Source organism: Anguilla anguilla, chromosome 5 (assembly GCF_013347855.1).
Source record: "Anguilla anguilla isolate fAngAng1 chromosome 5, fAngAng1.pri, whole genome shotgun sequence".
In the NCBI taxonomy this organism is placed as follows: Eukaryota; Metazoa; Chordata; class Actinopteri; order Anguilliformes; family Anguillidae; genus Anguilla; species Anguilla anguilla.
This window is the reverse complement of record NC_049205.1, coordinates 4,412,635-4,419,142: the sequence shown is the minus strand read 5'-3', so window position 1 is coordinate 4,419,142 and position 6,508 is coordinate 4,412,635. Positions and strand designations below refer to the sequence as shown.

The 6,508-nt window shown below is 38.5% G+C and overlaps 1 long non-coding RNA gene across 1 annotated transcript; it reads left to right on the top strand.

The window, feature by feature from the left end:
- The first annotated feature begins 3,334 nt into the window (after positions 1–3,334).
- On the top strand, positions 3,335–6,295 carry LOC118227044. Its single transcript, XR_004765148.1, has 3 exons — positions 3,335–3,454; positions 5,560–5,621; positions 6,172–6,295. It is a non-coding gene; the product is annotated as an uncharacterized LOC118227044 (long non-coding RNA).
- The last annotated feature ends 213 nt before the right edge of the window (positions 6,296–6,508 follow it).

Below are 6,508 nucleotides of genomic sequence, written 5' to 3'. Positions count from 1 at the left end.
TCAAAAAGATTAGCAGGCAGTTGCTGCTAGTAATAAATACAAATAAAATGCATTGATATCCTGGTGTATTTAATTGCCTTGATCCATCGTTGGAAAAAAGAACATACGTTTTGCCTTTAATTTAACAAAACATTGTTAAAAACAGAGCATGCTCAAATTACACACGCTTAGGTCTAAACAAATAACACTGTATCTTGACAGTTACCATTTGAAACTGACAAAAAAATCACAAAAAGCACTTAAAACAGGGAAATTGTGGAAATGGCAAAAAAACGGGGAAAGTCACAGAACTGCTAAATAATGGTTAAAAAAAATCACAGAATCCGTGACACGTGCGACTTCGGTGACCAACAACCAGCCATAATTATGGAACCCTAAGTTAGATAAAGAAAATATGCAAATTGGAGAAGTTAAGGCATCAGGCTCATTGATAAGTCCCTGATGCAATGATCAACCGGCCTTGACCCTGAACTTTTGTTTTGGCTGATGGAACGTGTACATGTATGTAATGGAGTCAAGTTATATACCTCATATAGGACCCCTATGTAGTCTCGGAGGGAAAACCTGCACACATCAACGAACACCAGTACTCTGATCAGTAAAGCATGTCCTTACCCAGGCAACTTCTCCAAAGCGTAAGACTAGCTGAGGAAAAAAAAAAAACGGGAGCCCTAAAAATGTATTTGGCACGAATCGATCTTAATTTAGCAGAACGGGGACAGATACCAATGCCAGACTGATGTCCTGACACAGTATAAGACTAGTTGTGGAAAAAAAACCAAAAAAAAAAAACAAAAACGGAAGCCCTAAAAATGTATTGGCACGAATCAGTCTTAATTTAGCAGAACGGGGACAAATTCCAATGCCAGACTGACGCCCTGACACAGTAAGCGTCTTCGTCACAACCCACGCTCTCAGGGCTTGTCTCGCCCGTCAGAGAAGCTGCCAGTAAAAGGATATTTATAATATAACTGGTATGTACTTTGGAGAGACAGTAGTTGTGCAGGTTACAGGTTTTTGTCATTACTCAGCAACAAAGCTTATAATTGAAAACCAGCATGTGACATAACTATTTCCTTTGGTGTGCTGGGTCTTGGCTCCCAGTTCACCAAGGGAAACAGCGAATAACATTGGGCCATGAGAACATTATTATTTTTGGGGGGAATCCCTACCCATTGTCTCCCATTTGTCAATGCATCATTCACCTGCTTTCTAGACCCCGTATCTACAAAACTACTGAAGTTTACTGAGTTACTGAGTTATTGCCAGTCTTTGGCAAATTCTGGATGAAATAAATGATTCGTTATTATCGGGATATGTCCCTGCCTCCTTTCACATGGCAGAAATCAAGCCACTATTCAAGAAATTAAATTATGGATCCTACTGACCTGTCCAATTGTAGCCCTATTTCACACTTCCCATTTTTAAATAAAGGTCCCTTGAGAAATGTCTACTGTATTCTCCTCCAAGATGGCTTTGCTCACAAAGTGCTGGCTTTCTATTTGAAAATTCCAAGCACTTCTAAAAATACAATGGGGGGCTGAGCCCGCTCTTTCAGAGCTCCTGTCTTATGGAATAAGCTCCCTTCGCATGTTCTGGCTTCAGACCAACTATCTGTCTTTAAGGCTCATAGGCTAAAAAACATATCTCTTTTGTCAGCCCTTTTGTTAGACGTCCAGGAGGGTAAATCAGGACCACAGAGCTGTTCTGTGAGCTGAGCCGAGCTGACTGTCCCGCATGTGAACGCTCAGGTTTGCTGTTCCGCACCTTGTGGGGGGTTACTGTCTGTTCAGGACCATGCTTCTGGTTTTTCACATCTTTTTGGACGTGCTGGCCACAGCATAGCACAGCACATTGGGGGCCTTTCTACACTACACTCAGGCCTCTACACATACACACGCAGCAGTTCTCTTTCCCTGCCCCGAGTGTGCAGCCTGCTCCTCCTCAACCTGGAGGCCCAGATGCATCCTCCCACCCGCCTCTGGAACGCCACCAGTTCAGTGTTTTTCTTCTCCTCCAATGGGGAGTTAAAAAAAAAAAAAATATATATATATAATTTGTTAACCTCAATTGTTTACTTTTTGGGGGTTGGCCAAAATTGTCCACTGTAAAACATCTTTGTGACATTGTCTCTGTAAAAAGTGCTATACAAATACAAGGGTATTATAACAATGGGCAAGGAACTGGGCCTGTACCCTGAACTTTGCAGGGGTATGTATGACATAGAATTTTTTTCCCCCAGATTTATCAGAGGACCTGCCTCAATCCCCTCCCATGACCCACCAGTAGGGTAGCTTTTTACATTTGAACTTTTTTTTCAATTTTTTTTTTTTTTTCAAATGTTTTGTTCAATTTGTGACTGTGGAGTATTAAGTCAGATTCGGGTGAGGCTCCGCCACTGTACTCTTGCGCAAGGTGCGTAACCTCTGTTGCTTCAGAAAATATCCAGCCATACAAATGGTATGCATGCAAAATATTATAATCAGTGTAAGTCACTCTGGGTAAGAGTGCCTGCTAAATGTCTAAAATGCAAAAATGTAAGCTGAAGACTTCGGTGTCACCATGCAACCTTGGCAGCAAGATGGTGCAAGATTGTACACCTTTACCTGCAACAATAGTTCTACCTGTAGTGGCCCATCCTCTTCAAACTGGTTTTTACAGTGTGCAGAGAAGCTTAGACTGCAATTAACGTGAGAAATATCAGCTCCCTTGCTTGCACCAGCCATGCCAGGGTCCTCGTCACCCTAGTGAACTGTTTTTGGACCTCTAACGGTGGAAACACAACAAACACCCATGATAGCGAGCTATCATGGACGTCTGCTTTGCTATACAGACACATATCGTAAAACAATCTAACAAAACAACATGTGTATAACAGAGAAATATTAAAAATACATAACAAATTATATATATATATATATATATATATATATATATATATATATATATATACTTTTGACCTATAGGTCCGATATCACAGATGAGGTGTAAAGTGTGATTAAGACGCATTTTGATGATGTTTTGAAAACTGCTTTGGAGAGACCGCCTGTCAAACTAAATTGTGTTCAAGTCCACACGCCTTCATTGCAAACAACAATCTCTTTGTTCTCATTGGAATGCATATGTCGATTCTTGGTTTATTTTTGGCATGGTTTTTGCTTAATCTTCGGTCTGTGTGCAATTTATACACCCTGTCATATGAGTCAGACGTAGGAGCTATAGTCACATCACTTAGAAATGTACACCTCTTATACCCACCCCAAAATTTTAGCGCAGCTTAAAAACACCTCCCTTCAGCTACCAAACTCCAGAACGCAAATTCATCACACTGAAGTTCAGTTGCGCATTGTATTTTGAAGAAGTAATTGAACGCTAAAAAGATTTTCAAATCGAAGCAAACTAGCGGATTCTACTTTCCAGACCAGAGAGATATGTACTTTGAAAGGAAGAGGGGGTGAGTTTGACTATATGAATTGAATAGAGGAGACAGATTATATTATCAATGAATGTTTATATTTGGTTGACTATGATATCACTTAGACTACAGAATCTATGGAGCTGATTTTAGAGAGAGCATAAAATATGAGCAACGACATTTGCAGAAAAGTCATGAAATTATGGGGACGTGTTATTAAACGATACGGGGATGTTTTGCAGGTAGAATGTATCCACGTCGGTCTTGACTTGGGGGTATAATTAATGGCTGATAATTGGAAACTATTATCAATTTACAATATTTCAGAAACGCTGAAAGGTACATAAATAACGACTTTTGTTTGATCCGTTTCATAAACAGTCAAATCACATCAGTCTCTACCCATCTGCGTTGATTTGGGGGAAGATGGGGAGATATGTCACTCACCCTCAATATTTTTATATGAACTGATCGCTGGACTAACTATCTTGTGAGACGAGACGTTTGACAACATCAGACTAGGTGGTACAGTCTTCGCCAAAGTTTACATGAAACAGATCTATGGCTCTACCATACGATTAGGTTAGGTTTTCACAGTTAAGACGAATTATTTTAGAATAAAAATGAAACATCTAAGCTTCACATATTTTGGTCAAAAAAATTAATTGAAGGTCCAATGCTTGAAGCATTGTGTCATGGAAATGAACTCATCAAAACGAAAGATCTGCACTGGATACTAATTACACGGATTTTATTTGTAATCGGTTATCCAAGTTGAAACATCACATTTCAGGGCCAGCGCAAATGATAACTTCTGAGCTAATTGAGCAAAATTTAAAAAAAGTAAATATACTAGCCGATAAAGACACAAACGATTGGAAAACAGACTATAGTCTATAGTATGAGTTTAATATCGGCACTGCTTTAAGCACGGACTTCATATTATTTTAACGTCATAGCAACCAGCGGATTCCCTTAAAGTAGTGAATTAGCCTTTTCCTGTGTCAAAATCATAATTTCACACGTGAATCTAACATTTTCACGTGTGAATCAACATATTCACATGTAGAAAGAAAATGTCCTATGTAAACTGGACATTTGTGTGCGTGTCTGGCGTTTTTTCACACTGTGAAAGAAAGTTTCAATAGAAACTATGTGACATGAAATCACTTATACAAATTTACATCTTCACATGGGAATTCCACATATTCAGGTGAATAAATTTTACAAACGTGAACAATACAATCCTGAATGCACAATAATTAGACACCCATTACTGTCAGATTGTGCACTTTTGTTAGATTATTAATTTATTAATTTATTAATTTATTAATTTATTAATTTATTAATTAATTTATTTATTTTTATTTATTTATTTATTATTAGTTTTTAGGTTTTTGAAGGGAGAATGAATGGATTTCATTTTGAAGCACAACCCCAGTTCTTTACTGATGGCTGTATTTCTGTATCTTAATAATGCATAAAAGACATCAGAGGAGGACAACCCTTGTAGGAGCCCAATCAACTGCAAATGTACAACCACACAAACTTATGATTTATGGTAAATCGACTGCATTTATATAGCGCTTTTATCCAAAGTGCTTTACAATTGATGCCTCTCATTTGCCAGAGCAGTTACGGGTTAGGGGTTAGGTGTCTTGCTCAAGGACACTTCGACATGCCCAGAGTGAGGTTTGAACCGGCAACCCTCCGACTGCCAGACAATCAGTCTTACCTCTTGAGCTATGTCGCCCTGTGACGTTGCTTGACCCACATCGCTTTTACATTTTTTTTTACTGCCACTCACATTTTATATGAAAAAGCCAGAAATGCTTGGTTTCATTTATGAAATCAAGTGGTAAGGGCAGAGTGAAATATGGTTTGAAGATATCTGAAACATTTTGTATCACCGTATGGCACAATCGATGGAATTATCTTGTACAGTATCTGAAATCATTAAAAAAGTAATTGAAGCAGGCACAAATTAAGCATGTGCTGTCATGAATAGGCTATATATGTATTAAGGTTTCTACAACTCACTTAAAGCAAAGAAAAAGTGAATATATCTGCCTACGGAAGAAAGGAAAGCTATTTGCATCATCAGTGACATCTCTGTATGGCCATTGATTTATTGCCTCTGTTAGGTTTCCCTCTAGATACCATGGAAGTAAAACGAAGAAAGCAATAAGCATCTTAATAACAGTGGGTAAGTCTGATACCAAACTTTGTGTCTTATTCAGAAAATTCATGTTTTTTGTAATTCCAGTGTGTTATTTGCGAAAAGAAAATTTGAAGCTAAACACAAAGATGTCAACAAAAAGATGAAGTTCCTTTAAAAAAAATCAATACACATTTATTGCTAAGAAAGCTTGAAATGTTTAGATTGAAGAAGCAAATCTCTTTAAAAGCCTGATATTGGCTGAAATACATGAATAATATTTCTCAGAATACTGTACTTACACAATCAAAGAAGGAAGACGGTCCAAAGTATCTTAAGTAAAAGCTTTATATTTCAACATGTTAAAACGTAAACAGTCCAAAAAGATTTCTAAAAACAATGGGCACCCGCTCAGAAAAGCACACTAGTGAAGGTGAGAATATTTAAAGAAGCTAAATGTGACATTTTATATCTTTGCTGGTAAAATACATGGAAACAGTGGACTGCAAGTGCTGTCATTTTGATATATGTGTGTGTATATAAACAAAATGTAAAATAGGACAAAGGAAATAATTGTTTCATTCTCCTTTGGTCAAAGTCTGTGTCTGCTGGCAAATAAATGGAGCGACCGGAACAACGATTGCAGCCCCAATCACAACAAGCCCACCAACAACAACTACGTCCCCAACTACAACAAGTGCTCCAACAACAACTGCAGCCCCTACCACAACAAGCCCACCATCAACAACTATGGCCCCAACTACAACAAGTGCTCCAACAACAACTGCAGCCCCTACCACAACAAGCCCACCATCAACAACTATGGCCCCAACTACAACAAGTGCTCCAACAACAACTGCAGCCCCTACCACAACAAGCCCACCAACAACAACTACGGCCCCAACTACAACAAGTGCTCCAACAACAACTACAGC